Raw genomic sequence first — 25327 nt, 5'->3', positions numbered from 1 at the left:
ATCGATAGATTCTTTCTATATGTTTGCTCTCAAGGTAAATTTCATGACTAGTAATTGTTGCACAATAAATGCTTATTCTTGCCTTTTAAAGATTTTCCTTTGGGGGAATGTCCTCTCACATTCATGTCCTATGAGCACACTGAAATTCTATTTCTTCAAACCACCATGGGTCCAATACAGACAAATGGCTTCATTCACAGGCATATGTGTTATACTGGAGGAGTTACTTTCTGAAATCTCTCTTGATTTGCATGAGTTTTCTTCCTCCTTTTTATCTCAATTGCACCTTGATTTACGTCTCTACTGATGTTTATCATCTGCCACATACAGATTTTCAAGTATTTGTTTCATCCTCCCTACGGAACTGAATATTTTCTAGGAACAGATATTCTCACTTACTTCTACATTCAGCACCTTGGCCACAACAGGTATTTCCTTGATATGTCTTGAATTAAGACAACATATTAAACCTCCTTAAGCCTTGCTTAGATACAAATCTTGGACAGAAGTTGTTAAGACAAAGTTCTAGGGAGTGCCTTTTCACAAAGCTCAGAAATTGTTTTCATATACACTTGATAAAAACGAAATTTTAAAATGCTAGGTTGCAGCTTTTATTATTTCACCCCCAATTTAAGCCCTTCCAGGGCCCCCACTATGTAATATATCCATTAACAAAAGAGCCTAATATTCAAGACTTTTCTCTGTTAGATTGTAGCTTTCAGGGCCTTCATTTTAATAATTATATAATGTACATTTGCACTCAATAACTACTGAAAGTAGGATTTAATAAATTAATGAAGTATTTAAGAATAGGAAATCTAAGCCTACCACTTCTTAGTTCAAGCAGTCATGAATATGCCACAGAGAAAACACCTGGAAGTTAAAAGTTTTTATTTCACTAAGAAAAATCCATAAAAGAGAAATAAAATTCCTGCCACCCTCACTCAGTAGGATACCACAAAGATTAATGAGGTAATGCAATAAAAAGTGCTTTGAGCTATTCATACGAATGGTGCTTTACAAATGTACTTCATTGTAATTATTCTCTGCAACTACCTTTAATGCCATATCTAAAGGATTTTGAATTAGAAAGGACAGTAACTTTCCATTATACAAAAGTTTTTTCAAAGTCATCTATTCCAATCTTGACCCCTAGGTAATTTTTTTCCTAAATTAAAATAGTCACCTTATACAATTTGTATTGTAGATTAGTTTAATAAATTAGGCCAGATGATATATATAAAGTTCCTGGTTCTGGGAAAGATCCTAGTAAATACATGTTTTTGTTATTGTCTATAATCAAAATAGTTAGAGTAGAAATTAATTTAAAAGTTCTATCCGTGAAAATTTCAGGTGCATCTGGAACAAGAGGGACGCCATTTAAAGTTGGAACATTGGCATCTGGTAGACTCTCAGAATAAACTGGGCTTCCCTGGTGGCTCAGATGGTAAAAGTGTCTGCCTGCAATGTGGGAGACCCGGGTTTGATCCCTGGGTCAGGAAGATGCCCTGGAGAAGGAAATGGCAACCCACTCCAGTACTCTTGCCTGGAAAATTACATGGATGGAGGAGCCTGGTGGGCTACAATCCATGGCATCACAAAGAGTCAGACACAACTGAGCGGCTTCATTTTCACTTTCAGAATAAATTATTTGAGATTAAATTCTTGGATGATAATTGGTTGCTTGTTTGTATACTTTTGTGCAACCTGTTGCCAAATCATATTACATTTTAAAATTGACCTTCAACAGAATAGAGAACCTAGAAATAAACCCACACACCTATAGTCAATTGATCTTCAACAAAAGAGACAAGAACACACAATGGGGAAAAGACAGTCTTTTCAGCAAGTGGTGTTGATAAAGTTGGACAGCCTCATTTAAATCAGTGAAGTTAGAACAAACCTTCAACATCATACACAAAAATAAACACAAACTGGCTTAAAGGCTTAAATAAAGACAGGGCACCACAAAACTCCTACAAGAGAATAGAAGGGAAACATTTGCTGACATAAATTGTACCATTGTTTTCCTAGATCAGTCTACCAAGGCAACAGAAATAAAAGCAAAAATAAACAAATAGGACCTAATCAAACATAAACTTTTGCAAAACAAAGGAAATCATAAACAAAACAAAAGACAACCAGTGATTGGATGACCAAGCAGGGCTTAATTTCCAAAATATGCAGATGGATCACACAAGTCAATAACAGAAAAACAAACAATCCAGCTAAAAATAGGCAGAAGACCTAAACAGACTTTTCTCCACAAAGACATACAGATAGTCAACAGGCACATGAAAAGATGGTCAACATGGCTAATTATTAGAGAAGTGCAGACCAAATTTACAATGAGGTACCATCTCACACCAGTAAGAATGACCAACATTAAAATGTCTACAACTGACAAATGCTGAAGAGGGTGTGGGCAAAAGGGAACTCTCCTACACTGTTGGTAGGAATTTAAATTGGTACAGCCACTATGGAGAACGGTATGGAAGTTCCTCAAAAATCTAAAAATAGAGTTGCCATATGATCCAGAAATCCCACTCCTGGACGGATACCTGAACAAAATTATAATTTAAAAAGATACACGCACCTCTATGTTCATATCAGCACTATTTACAATAGCCAGCACATGGAAACAACCTACATTCCATTAACAAATGAATGGAAAAAGAAACTGTGAGATAGATATATATATATATATATACACACACACACACACACACACATATATATATATGACAAAGGATGAGATGGTTGGATGATACCACTGCCTCAAAGGACATGAGTCTGAGCAAACTCCATGATAGTGAAGGACAGGGAAGCCAAAATGTGTGTGTTAAGCTGCTTCAGTCATGATTGACTCTTTGCAATACTATGGACTGTAGCTCACCAAGCTCCTCTGTCCATGGGATTCTCCAGGCATGAATCCATGGGTTGCCATGGAACTGCTGTGGGTTGCCATGTGGAGATCCTCCTCCAGGGGATCTTTTTGACCCAGGGATTGAACTCTCATCTTTTACATCTCCTTCATTGGCAGGTGGGATCTGTACCACTAGAGCCACATGGGAAGCCCCATAGGAGAATATATGTATACTTAAATAAAGTGTATACACTGTATATCAACTATACTTCCAAAAATAAAAATAAAAAAAAAACTGAATTTTGCAAAACTGTTCACAACGACAGCCTAAGTCTAACAGGCCAAGTTGTCAAAGAAGCAATTCACTAAGTGATCATTATTAAAACATGTTATTTTTTGGAATACAGGAGACATAATCTAGAGACAGACTGCTTTCAATGTAGTAGTAAATGTATCTATTAATATCCAATATTAAATAACATCCTATGTTGAACAAAAATCATGATGATAAACCTATGTGCAGTTATGTAAGCCTATAAGCATCATACTTCCTGATTTCAAAATATATTACAAGTTACAGTATTTAAACAAGTTCAGTTCAGTTCAGTCGCTCAGTCGTGTCCGACTCTTCGCGACCCCTTGAATCGCAGCACACAAGGCCTCCCTGTCCATCACCAACTCCCAGAGTTCACTCAGACTCACGTCCATCGAGTCAGTGACGCCATCCAGCTATCTCATCCTCTGTCGTCCCCTTCTGCTCCTGCCCCCAATCCCTCCCAGCATCAGAGTCTTTTCCAATGAGTCAACTCTTCGCATGAGGTGGCCAAAGTACTGGAGTTTCAGCTTCAGCATCATTCCCTCCAAAGAAATCCCAGGGCTGATCTCTTTCAGAATGGACTGGTTGGATCTCCTTGCAGTTCAAGGGACTCTCAAGAGCCTTCTCCAACACCACAGGTCAAAAGCATCAATTCTTCGGTGCTCAGCCTTCTTCACAGTCCAACTCTCACATCCATACATGACCACAGGAAAAACCATAGCCTTGACTAGACGAACCTTTGTTCGCAAAGTAATGTCTCTGCTTTTCAATATGCTATCTAGGTTGGTCATAACTTTCCTTCCAAGGAGTAAGCGTCTTTTAATTTCATGGCTGTAGTCACCATCTGCAGTGATTTTGGAGCCCCCAAAAATAAAGTCTCACACTGTTTCTACTGTTTCCCCATCTATTTCCCATGAAGTGATGGGACCCGATGCCATGATCTTTGTTTTCTGAATGTTGAGCTTTAAGCCAACTTTTTCACTCTCCTCTTTCAGTTTCATCAAGAGGCTTTTTAGTTCCTCTTCACTTTCTGCCATAAGGGTGGTGTCATCTGCATATCTGAGGGTACTGATATTTCTCCCGGCAATCTTGATTCCAGCTTGTGTTTCTTCCAGTCCAGTGTTTCTCATGATGTACTCTGCATAGAAGTTAAATAAGCACAGTGACAATATGCAGCCTTGATGTACTCCTTTTCCTATTTGGAACCAGTCTGTTGTTCCATGTCCAGTTCTAACTGTTGCTTCCTGACCTGCATACAGATTTCTCAAGAGGCAGGTCAGGTGGTCTGGTATTCCCATCTCTTTCAGAATTCTCCACAGTTTCTTGTGATCCACACAAAGGTTTTGGCATAGTCAATAAAGCAGAAATAGATGTTTTTCTGGAACTCTCTTGCTTTTTCCATGATCCAGAGGATGTTGGCAATTTGATCTCTGGTTCCTCTGCCTTTTTTAAAACCAGCTTGAACATCATAAAAACATACATATTAATGAATTAATTATAGAGCCCAGAAATAAACCCATGTATGTAAAATCAACAGATTTTCAGCAAGAGTGTCAAGAGTATACAATGGGAAAAGGATAGTCTCTTCAACAATGGTATTGGGAAAAATGGATATTCACATGCAAAAGAATGAAACTAAACCCCTATTTTAGACCACTCAGAAGAATTAACATAAAATGGATTCAAGACTGAAATGTAAGACTTGAAACTATATAACTCCCAGAAGAAAACAGAGGGAGAACCTCTTTGACACTGGTCTTAGCAAGGATTTTATGTACATGATAGCAAATGCAAATCAAAACCATAGTGAGACATTACCCCACACATGTTACAATAGCTATTATCAAAAAGTCAAGAGTTAACTATTGCTGCTGAGGATGCAGGGAAAAGGAAACTCTTGTTCACAGTTGGTGTGAATATAAATTGGTACAGCCATTATTGGAAAAAATAGTATGGAGATTCTTTAAAAAATGAAATAAAGAACTACCATATGAACTCGCAGTTCCACTTCTGGGTATACATTCAAGGAAACAAAACCATTATCTCAAAGAGGTATCTGTACTCCCTTGTTATTGCAGCATTATTCACAATAGCCAAGACATGGAAACAACCAAAGTGTCATACAAATAAATGGATAAAGAAAATGTGGTATATATACAGGAGAATATTATTCAACCACAAGAGGAAGGAAGTCTTGCCACTTGCCATAACATGAATGACCCTGAGGACACTATGTTAAGTGAAATAATTCAGAGAAAGACAAATATTTTATGATCTAATTTTTATGTGAAATTAAAAAAAAATCTTAAACTTATAGAAACAGAGAACAGATTGGTAAATGCCAGGGGTGTGTGTGTGTGTATGTGTGTGTGTGTGGATGGGGGTGGGTGGTAATAAATGGGTATAGGTGTCAAAGGGTATAAACTTCTAGCTATGGGATAAATAAGATGTAGACATCATGTGCAGTATGAAGAGTTAATAATACTGTACTACACATCTGAAAGGCTTCCCAGATAGCTCAGTTGGTAAAGAATCTGCCCGCAATGCAGGAAACCCCAGTTCGATTCCTGGGTCAGGAAGATCCCCTGGAGGGGAATAGTCTACCCACTCCAGTATTCTTGGACTTCCCTTGTGGCTCAGCTGGTAAAGAATCCACCTGCACATATGAAAGGTACTAAATCTTCAAAAAATCCTCATTGCAGGAAAAAAAAAATATTGTAACTATGTGAGGTGATGGATGCATAAACTAACTTTATCATGGTAAACACTTCACAACATCACACACATATCAAATTATAATATTGTATACTTTAAACTTGCACATATTATATGTCGATTATACCTAAATAAATCTGAATAAAAAAGTTAAAAAATAGAAAACATAAAGATAAAACTAAGGAAATGTGATAGGTTGACATCTAAAATGGTCCCCAATGCTTTCTATCTCTCAGTACTCATGTCTTATATACTCTGGGTTTTGGTGGAACACATGATTTGTTTTCCACCAACAGAATGCGACATAGAGATGGATTTCATTTCTGTGATTGTATTATAAAAGACTGTGACTTCTTTACTGCTGGCAGGTTTCACTCTTGCTTTCTTGGTTTATATGGTTGATGGAGGAAACTGCCAGGCAGTTAAGGCCAACATGGCAATGAACTACAGGGGCTCTGACCAACAGTCAATGAGAAACTGTGGTCCTCAGTCCAACAACACTTAGGAACCAAACGCTATCAACAACTACTTTCTGAGCTTGAAATTAGATCCTTTTCTAGTTGAGCTATCAGATAAAACCATAGACTTTGGCCTTGGTTTCAACTTGGTGATAGGCTAAACAGAGAACTTTGGCAAGCCACACCTGGATGCCTGAGCCATAGAAACCATGATACAACAGATAAGTTGTTTGTAAGTCATTAATTTTTGGTGTGATTTGTTAAGCAGCAACAGAGATCTGTTGTGTATTTTACATTTGGAAGCTTGTATGGAATTGATTTTTTCCTTTTTTTTTTTATGAGTATGTGACAAGTAAGTATTTGAAGAAGTTTTGCAAAAATTTAATGGAATCAAGCCAGTACCCATGAGTTGTAATACTATTAAGATCTTTTTTCTAAAATGAAAAAAGGTATGTAATTTGCAATATTAAAAGTTTACAACCTGCCTATATAGCTGTAGGACAAGGGTTTTCAAAGTTTTGTAAGATTCAGATAACAATGTTTGCTTAACTTATAAAAGAACATAGAGTTGAAACTTATTTTCTTATGAAAATAACCTTAGAAGGTCAGTAAAAATGTAGAGGAAAAAGTCTAAGACATGCCTTGATTTCCTGAGTACACTCAAAGTTGCTATGAGTAACTTCAAACAATAACATCTCTCTGAGGCAGATTTTTTCCAGTAGAGAAACTCTGTTTGGACTGGCTCTTTGATGACCATCTGTATTAAACTCCTTGTGTTACCCTTGTGTATTTATCCACTGTGTTTTTCTGCCTTTCTGTATGTTTTGCAGTTTTCCTGATAGTCAGACAAGATGTCCTGGGTAAAAGGAACGGCTATAAATAGATCTTCGGAGAAGGCAAAGGCACCCCACTCCAGTACTCTTGCCTGGAAAATCCCAAGGATGGAGGAGCCTGGTAGGTTGCAGTCCATGGGGTCACTAAGAGTCAGACAGGACTAAGCGACTTCGCTTTCACTTTTCACTTTCATGCACTGGAGAAGGAAATGGCAACCACTCCAGTGTTCTTGCCTGGAGAATCCCAGGGACAGCGGGGCCTGGTGGGCTGCCGTCTATGGGGTCGCACAGAGTCAGACATGACTGAAGCGACTTAGCAGCAGCAGCAGCAGCATAAATAGATCTTTAGTACTATGGTGGTGATGTGTGGTAGGAGAGGAAGGGTTCTATAGTCCTATGATTGGGTCTCCGTCTTTTAGTGAGCCTATGCTTCTGGACTTTGAACTTCACAATTGTTTAATTATTTTTCTACCCCTTAGGTGGAAGAGGATGACTAGAATGGGCTAGAGTTGGATATTTTCCTTCCCCAGGTAAGGCAGTCTCTGATAATATCCTAGCCATTCAGGCTTTGGTTTCTCCTGAGGACAGGCCTTGTTGAGAAGAGACAAGTGCCCTGGCTTTTTACTGTCTGCCCTCCCCACCCCCTGCCCTCCCTATACCCACCTGACCCCAACCCCTACCTCATTCCACACCAACCTCCAACTCCCCAACCCGCCCCCCAAGCAAGCCATAAAAAAAAAAAAAAAGGTTCCTTGTTGTCTCCTCCAGTACAATTTGAGGCAATTTTTCTCTGATATTTATTGTGCAAATTTCATTGAGCTAGACATAAACCACACAAGACTGCAGGGGAACATCTATCAGTGGGTGCCCATGGATTATTTAAACTCTCAGATTTCTCCACACCTAACTTCTAGCAATTCATCGATTACAGTTATGGCTTTCTCATGCAGGTACTGGTTGCTGGTGCTGATTCCCACAGCAATTTCTGCTCATGAGTCTCTGCTCTGGTAAGGTGAGACTTGGTGTATTTGCCAGTCTATCTATCCATTCTTAGGGCAGTAGCTTGCCCTGTGTCCTCCCCTCTCTTAAGGATCCACAAACAGTTATTAATTTTCCAGTCTGTTTAGCTTTTTACTTGTTGTTAGGACAGAGTGGAGACTTTCAAGCTAATTTGCAGAAAATGAAAACTAAAGTCCTCAATACCTGCTCTACATTTAGATATGTATTTACCCTCAAGGCTACTCCTCCACTTTTTTTGAAAGTTCTGGAATTTCACTGACTTATTTTCCCCCCATTGCTCTCATGATTAAATTAGATATTTTCAACATTAATATGGTGACAATCCTAAATTCTATTCACACAAATACCCCTCCAAGCTATAATAAAATCCACCACTATCCTACTATTTAAGCAACATTTATCAAGACCTCAATCTAGACCTTCTGTCGGAGGGTAGCTGAAGTTTCTACAGTAGACCACTTAGCATCAGTGCAAAGGTCTAGAATGTAGCCTACCTCGGAAACTTTAGCAACTATCCATTAAAAATCTGAGCTGCCTCAGTCCTTTCTTCTCTTTAACTTGTTTCTGTTTTAATCTTCAATCCCTTTCCATTTCATTTTAACCCATAAATTACCACTAAGCCATACATTTTTTCCAGTTCAATGTGATACATTTTATTATTCTTCCAAGTATCCACTCCCTTCCCTGAATAGTTTTATATTTCTTAATCTTCCAGGCCTCCCTATAGGATGCATGTATTAACATATCCCATGATCAGGCTTGACTATGTGAAATGGCTTGCTTTGGCCAATGAGATGTCAGTGGCCACAACAAGTGCAATATTAGAAAAGATTATTTTAAGAAGACAAAGAAGAAGACACTTTCTAACACCATACACAAAAATAAACTCAAAATGGATTAAAGATCTGAACGTAAGACCAGAAACTATAAAACTGCTAGAGGAGAACATAGGCAAAACACTCACTCTCCGACATACAAATGGGATCTAATTAAAATTAAAAGCTTCTGCACAAAAAAAGAAATTATAAGCAAGGTGAAAAGACAGCCTTTGGAATGGGAGAGAATAATAGCAAATGAAGCAACTGACAAACAACTTATCTCAAAAATATAAAAGCAACTCCTACAGCTCAATTCCAGAAAAATAAATGACCCAATCAAAAAATGGGCCAAAGAACTAAATAGACATTTCTCCAAAGAAGACATACAGATGGCTAACAAACACATGAAAAGATGCTCAACATCACTCATTATCAGAGAAATGCAAATCAAAACCACTATGAGGTACCATTTCATGCCAGTCAGAATGGCTGCGATCCAAAAGTCTACAAGCAATAAATGCTGGAGAGGGTGTGGAGAAAAGGGAACCCTCTTACACTGTTGGTGGGAATGCAAAGTAGTACAGCCACTATGGAGAACAGTGTGGAGATTGGAAATAGAACTGCCTTATGACCCAGCAATCCCACTGCTGGGCATACACACTGAGGAAACCAGAATTGAAAGAGATACGTGTACCCCAATGTTCATCGCAGCACTGTTTATAATAGCCAGGACATGGAAGCAACCTATATGTCCATCAGCAGATGAATGGATAAGAAAGCTGTGGTACATATACACAATGGAGTATTACTCAGCCATTAAAAAGAATATATTTGAATCAGTTCTAATGAGGTGGATGAAACTGGAGCCGATAATACAGAGTGAAGTAAGCCAGAAAGAAAAATACCAATACAGTATACTAATACATATATATGGAATTTAGAAAGATAGTAACGATAACCCTGTATGCGAGACAGCAAAAGAGACACAGATGTATAGAACAGTCTTTTGGACTCTGTGAGGGGGGGATGCTTTTGGAGAATGGCATTGAAACATGTATAATATCATATAAGAAATGAATCGCCAGTCCAGGTTCGATGCAGGACACAGGATGCTTGGGGCTGGTGCACTGGGATGACCCAGAGGGATGGTACAGGGAGGGAGGTGGGAGGCCAGTTCAGGATGGCGAGCACGTGTACACCTGTGGCAGATTCATGTTGATGTATGGAAAAACCAATACAATATTGTAAAGTAATCAGTCTCTAATTAAAATAAAAAAAAAAAAAATCCAGGCTTTCTCCACGTATAAAAAAAAAAAAGAAGACAAAGAGTAGAACGGAGCCAAACCTAGGCTGACCTGAAGATCTGTCATCAAAACTTAAAAGCTTTTTGCCATTATCCACTAAGATTTTAGGGTTGTTGGTTGCCACAGGGAGAGCTGACTCATGTACCCAAATTAAGCCCCACTGGCCAAGTATCTGTCACCAGCATTCTCTTCTCCTCCTTGACTTTCTGCATCATGTGCAAAAAGTCCTCAAAAAGATCTCCATCTTTAAATATGGTTCCCTGTTGCTGCTAAGTCGCTTCAGTCATGTCCAACTCTGTGTGACCCCAGAGACAGCAGCCTACCAGGCTCCCCCGTCCTTGGGATTCTCCAGGCAAGAACACTGGAGTGGGTTGCCATTTCCTTCCCCAATGCATGAAAGTGAAAAGTGAAAGTGAAGTTGCTTAGGTGTGTCCGACTCTTAGCGACCCCATGGACTGCAGCCTACTAGGCTCCTCTGTCCATGAGATTTTCCAGGCAAGAGTACTGGAGTGGGGTGCCATTGCTTTCTCTGATGGTTTTCCCTGACACCAATTCACGTTCTAAGAGCTTCTGATAAAAATTATAGAAATATGTACTTGGTTGCCATTATAAATTCTAAGTTTCCAAACTCAGACCTCTCAAATAATTTATTAATCTTTTTAGTTATCCATGGTGAGCAACTTTTATTATTGTAATTGCTATTCCAGACCTCCTTCCCTCAAGTCTCCTACTCATACAGCACACCCTTCTTTTTCAGATTCCTTTGCATCCATCCTCATATACACATTAATCTTGATTTAGGCACTTATTTACATCTGTAGCCATTCTTTCCTTCTTTCTCCCCATCTCTGTAACCTATACCACTTTTCCACTTCAAGAGAAATACTACTACTCATGTTTTACCTCATTACTACCTTATTTGACATCTTCTTGGATTTTGATACAATTTTACCTTCTTTCTAAGTTATAAATGTTCCATCTATTATTTGTCCATCCTACAAAGCAAAAGAGCTCCCAGTCCCAACTATGGGCCCTTCCTTTATCTAATTTCTCTCCACTATCATGCCCAATCTTTTGAGTATGGACTATAATTGTTCCTCCCTTCTCAATTACATTTCAGCCCCTTAAACCCAACTTTTATCTCCACCCTTACATTTAAGCTACTTTGACAAACTTATTACCTCAAATTTCTTAAAACTTTATGTTTAATTCACTGTCACTGTACTTTTCTATTCTGCATTTTTTGACACTTTGCAAATGGTTTTCTTTAGGTTTCATTTATTTCAATGCAGCTTTCTACCTTTGGTTTCTGTGATACCACCTTTTCCCTTCTCTGCTTTATCTTTGATGAAGGAATACATTTTTAAATATATTTTTGCCATTGTTTGTATTGTCAATAAATGTATCTCATGATTATTATTTTCCAAAACTGTGTATAGTGCATTAATTAGGGAAAATTAAATAAAATTAAATGGCCCTAAGCCATTAGAAGTTTTCCCTAAAAATGAAAATGCTTGCAGTCAGTCTTGAAGGATAACAAAGCACTAACTAGGTGCACAAAGAAAGAAGGGAACTTCATGAAGAGAGAAAAACATAGATAAAAATATATCCAGTAATGTTGAATTTATTTGTCAGGACTGACTCACCATAGATGAAACATGTAGGATTGAAAGTGAAAGTGAATTTTCTCAGTTGTGTCCGACTTTTTGTGACCCCATGGACTATAGCCTCTCAGACTCCTCCGTCCATGGGATTTTCCAGGCAAGAGTACTGGAGTGGGTTTCCATTTCCTTCCAAAACTGTGTATAGTGCATTAATTAGGGAAAATTAAATAAAATTAAATGGCCTGAAGCCATTAGAAGCTTTCCCTAAGAAATAAAAGAATTTGATAGTAGTAAGGCTGTAGAACCTCTGTTACAATATTGTGGAAAGACCTCCCCCTGCAGAACTAAAACAAGAAGGAAAATCATCAAATCACAAAAATAATATTTGTACATTATGTATTATGCAGTATTATATATGTATGTGTGTATATGTATGTATGTGTGTGTACATATATATATATATATATGTTGCTCAGTCATGTCCAACTCTTTGCGACCCCATGGACTATGCTGTCCATGGAGTTCTCTAGGCCAGAATACTGAAGTGGGTAGCCTTTCCCCTCTCCAGGGGATCTTCCCAACCCAGGAATCTAAACCAGATCTCCAGCATTGCAGCAGATTCTTTACCAGCTGAGCCACAAGGGAAGCCCAAGAAAACTGGAATGGGTAGCCTATCCTTTCTCCAGCAGATCTGCCTGACCCAAATATCGAACTGGGGTCTCCCGCATTGCAGGTGGATTCTTTACCACATATATCAGCAGCTTCTTGAGAGAATATATATATATATATAAAATTCTTAATCGGGCCTTCCCAGGTGGCACTAGTGGTAAAGAACCTGCCTGCCAATGCAAGAGGCATAAGAGACTCGGGTTAGATCCCTGGGTCAGGAAGATCCCCTGGAGGAGGAAATGGCAACCCTCTACAGAGCTTGGCGGGCTACAGTCCATGGGGTTGCAAAGAGTTGGACACAACTGAAGTGATTTAACATGCAATAGTTCCTGTATCACTAAAGTATATAGTAAAAAAGCTTCAAAGGAAAAATCTATCATAATGAAAAGTTTTACAAAAATGCCTCACTAAAAATGTTCTAAGAACCTTCTAATATGTTATTTTCCTAAGTGAGCCAAAAACTGAAACAACATAATTTGAATCCTATATTATATGAAACTGATATTGGGAATACACTACTTTTCCTAGGCTAAATAATACGGAAAATAATCACAAATAACTTAGCTATCTGCTCCATGAAGTACATACTCCTGTAAAACTATGACGCAACCAAAAAACCTTACTTATAAAAAAATGACTTTTCAAGTCTTGCTTAAAGACACTTGCTCTCCAATCCAAAGCTATTAGCTCGCAAACTCTATCAATACCAACCAGTTTCCTAACTTAGAAGTCACCATGTAATCATCTATCCTTGGCTTTAAGAATCCTATAAATATCCTTTCCTGAATTCTCTCTTCTGAGACACCACTAAAACTGTTAAAATGGTACTCTATCTTACTGTGCTAAGTGTAACAAACTTAGATTTGCTTCAATATATTTTTCTGGAGGTCTTTTGGGGAGCTCATCATACAGTTAATTTATTGATACACTGCTAAATAACAGTGAATTTAACAGTACTATGATTTATTTATATTTAACTGGTGCTGGGAAATATTCACGAGCTATATTAAAATTTCAGCTGAAGCTCACTGGCTCTGGAATCATCCATTTTTAGGACACTGGAAGCTAAATCACCAGAAGGATACAGCTTTGAGAAAGATCTAACTTTTCTGTTAGTGAACACTATGAGAGATATTCTGTGTTTTTTTTGTATACATTACTATAATCTTAGGGTCTCATATTTTGACTGGCACATAGCAGGACCTAAATTTTTAAAAAATGTACCACTGAAGTCATCAGCATTCTAATATGTGAATTAGCAAAATTCCTTTGGTGGTATTCCCATACATTTGAGGTTAGCAGAAAACTTATTTCAGGATAATAATTAATCACATGCTATTTGGTGATGGAACAACGAGTGGTTACCAGGTTCTTATATTCTTGGGAGAAGATGTGATCTTAACCAACTGGATGGTATATGGGTAACAGATTTCACCGTCTCACATTTTATCTATATAAATACTTGCAGTATTGAAAAATGGAACAAGAATTTGTCCTGAGGGTTAACCTTCCTTGCTTAAAAATGTCTTTGATGGAGAAAAGGGCTATCGTCATAGTCTACATGGAAAGAGGAAAATGAGGGAGTACTAAATTACTTTGCCTCAGAAATACATAGAATCTTTTTGTTTCTTTAATGCTTTCTCCATAATGAAAAGGGAAAAGAAAAAAAACAATGTCCTTATGTCTGTGTCATGAGGACAGACATTATCTGAGCAGCATGACAAATGAATAATTACTAGCAAAAAAAAGTTGGGGGGGAAAACCCTACTTTTAGAACAAAAGCTATTATTTAGTCAGAAATAGACAATGTGAGGGATGTCGTTACTGTTCCCTAAACTGTTCAGTAAATTATGCAGCACACACAAATACCTCGTGAGACTGTATGTGTAATTTTATGAGTGGACAGTTCATATCCAAGTGTGTGTGTAATGGGAAACAAGGATATAATACTCAGCTGATCCATGAAATTAACGTGTTGAAGAAAAAGCTTTAAACAGAGAAGATGTATGCTGATGTATAAGCCACAAAAGTAACTATCCTAATTTTGAGGCACAGGTGAGTGGGTGTAGATTGTCATTGATTTATTTTGTACAACATAAAATGTGGATGAGCCAATATCATGGATAATTTAAGGCAGAGTGACAATAGCTAAGAGCTAAACTCATTTAAATAAGAACAAAATTCTAAAACAAAGACCACCACAAAAGTAACTCCACATATGGAACATACTAAAAATAAGTGTTTCCATACATTTATCTGTAGGTGACATTAATATTTTTACACATCCTATAAAATCTCAGTCAAAACTGAAGAAGAGTACATAGAGTATATTATTAGTTATCATTTAGATGGTTTCATATTATACAATGTAGTCTCTGCTAATCTGATTTCATATTTAACATTAATAATATTTTTCCATAGATATAGACTGTCTTTTGAGATGCAGATTTGATGAAAGAATGTAAAATAATGAATTACACATTGAAATCACCACATCAATTAAAGTATGATCTTTATACATTTTACTAATTTCAAACTCTACCATTAAATATGAAATTCAAATCATCACAATAATCTAATTTGTTATGAGCTTAGGCTCTTCAGCTATATAATTTATTGACATCAACCTGCTTGTAATGCCATATATTTAAATTCTACTTTCATATTCTATAGGATGTCTATCATATAGTCTCCTTCCAAAACTGAAGCCAAAATGGAAAAGTTAAAAGTATAATATGCTGATTTCCTTTTAAACATGAAAGAGAATGAAGGAGAGAGAGAGAAGAAAGAGAATAAAAAAGGTAAGGAGGGAGAAAAGGTCCGAATACTGGAGACTGAAGAAATGAGAGGCTTAGACTCATTTTGAATATATCATCCCATTAGTTTCCATTATAAATTATTAAAATAACACCTCCCAGGTTCTCTTCAAAATGGCTTGGAATTTGCATGCCATCCATCTGTAAGCCTCTGAGTGGATTATTTACAAATCTGAAATGGCCAATAATAATTCATTTTCCATTTTAAAGCCAGCAAGTTTCTCTATAATTTGTAGAGAGAAGGAAAAAAAAAAAAACACTTTTTGAACCATGTCATCTTGAATTCAAAATAAAATAAATAATCCTGGATTTATTCACTGCAAGATTTTTGTTTTATCTATTTGTTTTAGCACTTTTCTAATAGCCTTCGAGATCCAACCAGTCCATCCTAAAGGAGATCAGTCCTGGGTGTTCACTAGAAGGACTGATGCTGAAGCTGAAACTTCAAATACTTTGGCCACCTGATGAGAAGAGCTGACTCATTTGAAAAGAACCTGATGCTGGGAAAGATTGAGGGCAGGAGGAGAAGGGGACGACAGAGGATGAGATGGTTGGATGGCATCTCCGACTCAATGGACATGAGTTTGGGTAAACTCTGGGAGTTGGTGATGGACAGGGAGGCCTGGCGTGATGCGATTCATGGGGTCGCAAACAGTTGGACACAACTGAGCAACTGAACTGAACTGAATAGCCTTCCTCAAGAAAAATAAAACAATTCTCTGTACCAGAGAGTTCATAGCCTGATTCTTTGAATAACAGGTATTCATTGAATAAAAGGACTGATCACTGAACAGTCCCATCTGATGCTCTTAAAACCAAGATGCCTTGATAAGATATTTCTGTAATACAATAATTCCCTGAATTCAATAACTTGAAAGCAAGACAGGGATGACTGGTTATTGAGCACACAAGAACCTCTCAGGTTCTCTTCAAAATATCTTGGAATTTCCATGCCACCGATTTGTATGGATGCTTTATGTTGATAGATGTTTTAAAATTAAATTCCAAAAGGAAGCACTTAACCAAAACCAAAAATCTTACTGGCCATAATAGTGGAGAAACATAACTACCCAAATTATGAAAATGGAAGAGAAAGTGCTATCTGTATATTCTTATTTGTCTTCTTACTTTTGTCTGCTAAAAGGATGAGGAAGACAGTGGATTTAGAAATAAGAATTAAGCTTTGTTTTTATTAATGCAATTTATTTCCACAGGATAATACTGAAGCAAATAGTTCAAAGCATTAAAAATGGATTTGATTTAGTTAATGGAAAGAGAACCTGTAGTTATTTTAGCTGGGGATAAAACAATTTAAGGCTTTATGTTTGCATGCTTCAGTAATAAAATTGAAATGCTAAGCTGGGGAGAATGTTGCCTTTTACTCTGGTTTGTGATAAGTCAATATATTCTAACAACTAGCATAGCCTTACAGCTTTGGAAATTATATTAAATGATCTATGATAGACTCCTATCCAGGAATCCAAGGGTTTCTATCTCAATGAAAATCTTATGACTACTCCTTAAATGACCACAGTGAAACAGAATGAAAAGAATTATGATCACTTTAAACCTGGGTGGCATTCATCAAATGGTAACACAAGGGTGAAAGGTCCTATATCCCATTTCCAGTTCTTTAACCTATCTACTGAAGTAATGTATTTTTCTCTTTAAAATGTCCCAAAAGATATAAGACGTCACTGTGCTTATAGGGTTTCGAAATTTTATTTTAAAGAATCAAAAGAAATTTGCTCTGTGAGCAGGTTTTTAAATTTGGCTTGAGGCCTCTGATTCAGGGAACAAGCAATCTTCCAACTCTCTCTTCTCCTGGAGAGATGTCCCCTTTCAACCTGTGCCTTTTGGTCCAGTACAAATCAATGAACTCAAGACCCAATATACCATGTCTTAAAAACCCATTTAGAAAACAACTGCTCCATTCAAAGTTCAGCTCCTTCTTTTATCAGAAATTGCTGGAAATGTAATTTTGCAGCAAGCATTTCATTTCTTGTCTTGAAATAGATTGAGATAAATGTGAAGTCAATGATTAGATAAACGTAATGTCTTGGTTTGATGCCATGATGCAATATTAGATGTTGTGGTCAGTACTGATGGATGTTTTGTATAGTTACTCAGCTGTATAATGGGAAAAACTCCCATGACTATATTTAAAATACCATGTGGTTCCCTTTCAATTAATATTACCAAAAGTACTTTGGCACAAATACAAAAAGCATGAGGGATTAGTGCTGAGCATGCAAATGTAGTTATCTTTGCTCTGGATAGAGTTCTTCTTTATACAATAAACTATATCTATGTACAGTTTATTTACTGGGCTGCGCTGCATGCAGTACATAAAATTATTCCTTCTTCAAAAATCTCTTTCATGAGGTTATAAAAAGAAATCTCAATAATCTCCTATACTTCAGTTAAGGATTAAAGGTTGATGAGGTTAACACACATACACCAGCACAAACACAGGTACTATGGCCATAGAAACAGTGTTTATGAAAGCCTCTTCTATGTTAATAGCAAAGAAACATATTTCTCCCCTCCATTCCCTGATACCGAGGTGCATACCATGCAAAATAAAAGAGAAGGAAAAGGAAGAGATGACTTTCTTTGAGAAGGAACACAAACCAGAATATCCACAGTGCCTATCAAAATGTTTTTTGGAAATGTAGAGGCTAAATTTTCTGGCACACTGGTACCAAGATTGCCTAACATAGGAATGAATCAAGGGATAAAATATTAAATACCTTTATTCAACTTTTGCTTTTTATAATGGCTGTTCGTTGGTAACTGCATTTCATTGTTACATAAAAACTAATGATTATCAGGGATGATACCCAGTCATTATCATTTGCTGCAGTGATCAAAATAGTAAATTTCCACAATTTACCTTTTTAAAAATTAAAATGTGTAATATTTTCTAAACATCTAACACTTAAATAATGGTCAATACATCAACATTTTACTTTCTAGCACCCTTAGGTCAAACACAAGGTACTTAGTAATTTAGAAAGATTTGTTGTCTCTCCTACTGAAGTAATATGTGATCACTATTTGCAACACATAGAATAATTTTTCTGATTATTTTCGTTATTAGTATTTATATTAATCAAAATCCTAAATGTGTACTTACTTCAGCAGCACATATACTAAAACTGGAATGATACAGATATTAGCATGCCCCACAAAAAGATGACATGCAAATTCATGAAGCATTCCATACACACACACACACACACACACACTTGCTAAAACTATATAACACCTTGCTTCATATCATGAAAAAGAATCTTGATATACATAGGGAGGCACATGCCTATGCCCAAGACTTACAAATAGATATGTTTTGAAATTTTTGTAATTTTCTAATTTTTTAAGTCAGTCTTTGTAAATAACTTAAAAAAATTTCATCAGAAATATTTTAGATTTTTTTTTTTTTTCTGTAATGCTTGAATTCTACAATCACACAATCTGATGTTTTGGTGTCTTTTCCTTTTTCCCTGTAAAAACTTCTCTCTGTATTTCTGATATTACAAAATTGCATGATAATGGTATATTTTGGTTGGGACCATTTTAATTCATGGGGCTGGTACTTAGTGAATGACTTTTCAATATGGAGCCATTTCTTCTTCCTGTTCTAGGGACTTCATGAATTATTTCTTTGTCAATTTTCCCCCACCTCATTTTCTGTGATATTCTAAAACTTCCATTAGACAATAGTTAAGCATATGGATCTTTTCTCTACTATTTTCCATTGCTTTGCATTTTTCCCCTTTTTAGGTTTCCTCTCTCTTCCAAACTTTCTACAATTTTTTTTTCAAATAACCTTTAAATCTATTGTTTTGTACACAATAAGCAAACACCTTTTCTTCTTGAGGTTATGAGTTAGAGATTTTTTTTTTTTTTCCCTCTGCATTCCCTCAGGTTCTGAATTTTTTGGTTTACTTATTTTTGTTCTTCGTTTTTGTTGTTGGAAGCTTTACTAATGGTGGCAATCAAACAAGTTTCAGTTGCTAAAAAGCTCTCTCAGGACTCGCATTAAAACGCTTCAGAACCTGCATTAAAAATAGCAGCGGCACAGAACCTCAAAGCAAGTTACTGCCAGGAAGGAATACAAAATAAACCAAACCACCCAGTAGGCAGAGAGCAACTAAAAACCCGGGGCCCTAGTCTAGGCATGTTCCTGTTAACCAGCCGCAGTGGCAGAACCCTTCGAGAAGTCTTACTTACACCAGGTGTAAACCATCCGCACCGCTATCCATAAACGACGCCTCACAAGCCTCGATAAAGCACCAGAAACTCGCCATGGCCCCTCAGTCGAAAAGCAACGCTATTAAATCACTACCATTCAGCCTTGACTAGGAGTCAACACTGTCTTGGTCCGTCTGTTTTCACCAAAACATTCCAGGCGTGCTGGAACTAACTTTCACAGCAGAGGCTTTCCATAAATAAAAATATGCCACCGAAATATCGACAAATTCTGAATACACATGCATCACTTACCTCTAAATCCTGGTGAACAGACAGTTTGGAGAATACCAAGTGGAAACTTGGAGAATTGTTATCTGAGGCAATTCAGATTCTCCAGAGAAGACTATGATCTGAAAGCAGTTAAAAATGGCTCCGGCTGGACTCTAACCAGACATCAGAAGCCAGGGAGGGTAGCCTGGCCCATACCGCCCTCCCTCCTCACAGCTCTGGGCTCCTCCGTGGAATCTCAGCCACGCATGCTCTGAGCAACTACGCTCCTCACCCCACGTTTGCAACGGAATTACTATATTGGCAATTGCTGGGGAATATTTTCAATTGTTGCTCCTGATACCGACTGAGTGGGTTCTCAATTCACACCTGGAGCAGCCCCAAATGTTACAAATCAACAAACAAAACATTCCTTGGAGGCAGAGGTTTTCTTGGAGACTGTTACGCTGACAAACATTATTGAAGCAGGACTAAAGATGTAGAAGCTTTCCAATATGAAGGCCATGACCTTAGGGGCCATTGCTGCAATGCTGTTTACAATCCTCTATTCAAGGTGCTTCTTTTTATACTATGTTTACAGAATCCTCGGGGTGCCGAAGGAAAGGGAGCCCTGTACAGCTTTGATCTGGTGGCATTAGCAACTCTGAGATTTTCCAGGTGAAATTCACAACTGATCCATATATGTGAAAGGCAAGGAGATGTAAGAGAAAAAGGGGTTGGGGGGGCGACACTCCAGATTGGTAGACAGTTTTAATAAACGAGGGAACTTACATATGAGGCTTGTTTTGGGTGGCCACAAGAGGAGTAGGTCACTACACGTGCCCAACAGAATCTTAAGAGATTATATGGAGGCCTTAAGAGTGTTGTCTCCTCTGTGGTCCAGAAGGTCTCAGTAACACAGTACTCTCTCAAGGCTGTCTCCTGAAGTAGTTTCTAGTGCAGAGCATACATCTTAAGGACACAGGAGGGGGTAAGGAGCCTCCGATTATTGCCCGGCTCCTACTACAGGATCAACCGGCTGTTGGCCATATCTTTTTGATGATCTTCTCCATCATGCCACCCTTGGTGACAAGCTCTTACAAGCTTACCTGCCCCACCTTCCATACGGTGCCCTGAGCAGTCAGAAGGTTTTACTTCCATGGAGGTGGCTCACTTGGCTATTTGGTTGTCCGGCAGGCACATGCAAGAGAAAAAACAAGATTAAGATAATAATTCCCAAAATAAGTAATAATTTTTTCCACCCTGGATCTGAACCACTGATTTATTAAGTCCTCTAGGCTGGGAGTCAGGACACTCACCACATTCACTTGTGTTCTGCAGACAATCAAACTGTCAGCGCAAAAGTCTAATGGCCACGGCTCCTGAGTGATGACCAGCAGAACCTCAGGGTTCAGTCCACCGGCTGCTTCACTTCATTCCTCTTTCCACCCAGATGGTGTCAGTGTTGGGCTGAATAGTGACTGCAGTTCATATGCATGGGTTGCCCTGATTAGACTCATTTGTGGAATGTCCCACTCTGTGGGAATGTCCCCTCTTTCCTCTCTACAGACCACAGAGGCTGCCATAGGAATATAGGTGGGGGTGCCGGAAGAGCCTAGTAGAATCTGTAGTTATAGAGACAGTAGGCTGGCAGACAGGGTACCCCTCTGATGCAAATAGGCACACTGCTTAGTCAAAGTGAGAAGTTGAACCTTGGTAGAAGTGGGCTAAGGGGACCCATTCTCCATCTACCCTTTGTTAAGAAAGGATGTTCTTACCATGATATGCTTGCTGTTCCTTCATGAGAGGCTCTACCTGGAGGGGTGCTGTGTTAGTGGAGAGGAACAGTTGCTCCACAGGAATATACCAGGTTTCTGCCCCCTTCCAGAGCTGGGGCCAAAATTCAAAGGGTTCTCTCTCCTTCTGTTGTCTCTGCCACAGCCCCCAACCCACACCTTCCAGAGTCATGGACACATTTAACTCAAATGGTCGCCCTACTTGGGAGATGCCCAGAGCTTTCATCTGCTTCACTGGTATTTTTGCTTTCTCAGAGGCGGCTGTTGCTCTGATTCCCTATGCATCCTTGAAGGAACTATTCTGCATTTATCAAGTGAATGTAAAACTGATATGGTCATGTTATTTTATTCATTTATATATTTCACTGGTTTCAAAAGTTAGCTTAAGCAACAAAATGCATGCAGTGAAAGAAAAGAAAAGAAGAAAAGCAAAATAAGGAGAAATAGAGACAGTGGATCTATACAGAAGCCATTATTAATGTGGCTAATGTCTGCACATGCTGTAATATCAAAATTCTGAAACTTGTGAGAATTTACTGTTGTTACATGATGAGATTTGTGTTCTTACAGCCATGTCTAACCACTCTTCAGTGTAATCACTTGGAAAAGTTCAATTAATATTTGAGGGAGATTTTCCCAAATTTTCTTGAAACCAAAAGACTTTCATTAAATACACGAGTGTCAAAGTTCCTAGCTCTGTTGTTGCTACACTAGATTTTATAAGATAACATCAACATATTGTATATTTCTCATACACATGTATACATGTGTATTGTATACAATATTGTATATTGTATATTTCTCCCACTGTCCTAGTAGTACTAAGATTATCATATATTTAAAAGTAGTATGTGGGAAGTGTGGACATAAATTTTCATTAGCAGGTAATGAAAACTCTGCTTGTATGGTGTTCTAGTCTATATGTATTAATATAAAAATTATCCCTGTATTTGGGAGAGTTTATATAAGGGCTCAGCATAGATACAGCCTATGTCCATTGTTATAAATGTGATTTAATTATGTAACTGAAATAGGATGTCAGCAGCCTATGAACATTTTAAAAGAAGGTAATATTTTTTTCTCTCAATAAGGTTTCTATAAATTTTAGATTAAAATGGCACTAGAATGGTCTACCTGAAATGCTTCCTTTTGTCAAATAAAGGATGATTTTCTTCTTTCTACTCCTGATCCATTGGGCTTTATGTTTTTCAGCATTCCCTCTGAGATCTTGCCTAGTTAATTATATCCCCTCTTTCTGATAGCTGCAATCTCCTCTGGCTTCCCTAGCTAAAAAAAGAAAAGAAAGAAATTAAAAGGCTAGATTCTCCTATGAAAATGAAAACAAAACAAGCACACAAAACACCCCTTTGATTCTTAATCTACTATCATATTTATTTACTCCTTTCTCATGTAACTGTCTAAATGCTCACTGACTCCTCAACAAATTAAATTCTGAGTTCTTCCTCTCTTGCTTTATTCTAAACATGTTTTTGCTAAAGAAACTAAGGGTTTATTAATTGTCCAGAACTAATCTCACCTTTTTAATTTACTGTAATATTTCTCACTCTAACATTGGTCCCTAGTGAATATTTCATATTTTTCCAACTCTTTCCTAGACATCTATCAGAATACTCATTTTTGGCTACTTCATACCATTTTAACTATTTTCCCCCCTCTCCCTCCAGAGCATACCCTCCTCAATTATGGCCTTCTCTTGGGAATCTGCTTATAGCCCTCAGGTTTTTCTCTTCCTATATATTCCCCAAGGTGACTTGCTTCCATTCCCATAATTCAGTACATCATCTCCCAAATGTAAGCTATCTCCACTCATTCTGTTGAACTAAAAACTGTCATACTAAAACTGACAGCTTTTAGTATCCTAGAAATGACATCTCTCCATGTGACACACCAATACATTAAACACATGCCTAAGTCAACTGTTTCATCTTTCTCTAAAGGCCCATTTTTCTGTCACTGTATGCATCTGTGATAAGTTGCTTCAGTCGTGTCTGACTCTTTGAGGCCCTGTGGACCGTGGCTTGGCAGACTCCTCTGTCCATGGGATTCTCCCAGCAAGAACCCTCCTCTAGGAAATCTTCCTGACCCAGGGATCCAGCCCACATCTCTTATGTCTCCTGCATTTGCAGGTGGGTTCTTTGCCACTAGCGCCACCTGGGAAGTCTTTTTCTGTCATTAGTGCATTGTTAAAAATTATGATTTATTTAATTGTAAATTATTTCCTGTTTTCTTTTTCTAATTCTTCCCCCCCAAGCCATACCCACACTCTCTTTCTCTATTACTAGGACCTGAAATATCTATCTTCAAAATATCTCAGAGTAAACAACTCATGTATTAAATTCAAAATTCTATCCTATTGCCCAGTATAGTTTATAGCTCATATTAGACTCACTCTCAATAACTTGAGTAAATGAATGAAATATTACGTTTTTTCCCGAAACTCATTGTCACTGCTTATATTCAGGCCTTCAGAGCCACTTCTCTACACATCACCATAAACATTCTCACTGTTCTCTTTGCTCCTACGCACCATAGTCAATGCTCTGTATACTCTATCAAGATTGCTCTTCATATATATATATATATATATATATATACACACACATTAATATTTATGCATGTTCTCCAGTAGGTGAAGGGTTCTCCCTAATTCCCAAATTCTAAGAGCTTATGATAGGGTACATTAAACATTTTCTTCACTATGTTTTAACCAATTATCAAGACTTTCATATGATATTTTTAAAGATTTTTTTGATATTGACCATTTTTTTAAATCTTTACTGAATTTGTTACAATATTACTTATGTTTACTTTTGGTTATTTGGCTGTGAGATATGTAGGATCTTAGCTCCCCAGACAGGAACCAAACCTGCATGCTCTGGCAAGTCTTAACCACTAGACTGCCAGGGAAGTCCCATGTCTTACATATGCTTTTAAAATGCATGATATAAACCATGTTGCTATTGGCTTAGACAAAGAAATCAGGGAAATATCTATTAGCATAGTCCTTGGTTTCTAAAAGTTTCAAAAAGGTAGAAAAAGTAGACTTTATGAAAGAAAGAAGTACTGGGGAAAAAGTAACATTTTTATGTTTTCCCAATTTTAAATATATATCATGTTGAAGTTTTAATTAGCAAATTATGTTTTTATAATTAATTGCATAATTTTTTTCTAAGCAAGTGTTACTGAACTTAAAGTACTATTGTTCCTCAAAGCCCTAAAGGTGTCTATACTGTAGAGTTCAGCAATGTAGGATTCTATGAATGGCAAATGTATATTATCATTGTTTCATGAGTCAGTATTCAGAATAAGGGCTTCCCTTGTAGCTCAGCTGGTAAAGAATCTGGCTGCAATGCAAGAGACCTGGATTTGATCCCTGGGTTGGGAAGATCCCCTGGAGAAGGGAACAGCTACCCATTCCAGTATTCTGGTCTGGAGAATTCCACGGACAGAGGAGCCTGGCAGGCTACAGTCCATGGGGTTGCAAAGAGTCAGACATGACTGACAGACTTTCACACACAGACACATTCAGAATAAAGTAAAATTTATCATAGTATGTTAAGGCTTGGAGGCTCTAGATATGTATGTATGAACAAAGAATCTTAGTCAAAGTGATATTTCCTCATGTCA

At 37.6% G+C, this 25327-nt stretch overlaps 1 long non-coding RNA gene and 1 other non-coding gene across 2 annotated transcripts in view; one reads left to right on the top strand and one right to left on the bottom strand.

Annotated features, from left to right (window-relative positions):
* The window catches only part of LOC138984357 (uncharacterized), a 90341-nt gene extending 68999 nt beyond the window's left edge, over positions 1–21342 (bottom strand). Inside the window, exons 1-2 of the long non-coding RNA XR_011461621.1 lie at positions 21203–21342; positions 20993–21061 (exon numbers count right to left, since the gene is read on the bottom strand). This is a non-coding gene — a long non-coding RNA (uncharacterized lncRNA). The remainder of the gene's footprint in view (positions 1–20992; positions 21062–21202) is intronic.
* Positions 18551–18652, top strand: LOC138984555 (U6 spliceosomal RNA). Its single transcript, XR_011461836.1, has one exon. It is a non-coding gene; the product is annotated as a U6 spliceosomal RNA (small nuclear RNA).
* Positions 21343–25327: the final 3985 nt, after the last annotated feature.

This window comes from Bos mutus, chromosome 21 (assembly GCF_027580195.1).
Source record: "Bos mutus isolate GX-2022 chromosome 21, NWIPB_WYAK_1.1, whole genome shotgun sequence".
Classification (NCBI taxonomy): domain Eukaryota; kingdom Metazoa; phylum Chordata; class Mammalia; order Artiodactyla; family Bovidae; genus Bos; species Bos mutus.
This window is presented reverse-complemented; position numbering and strand designations above follow the sequence as displayed.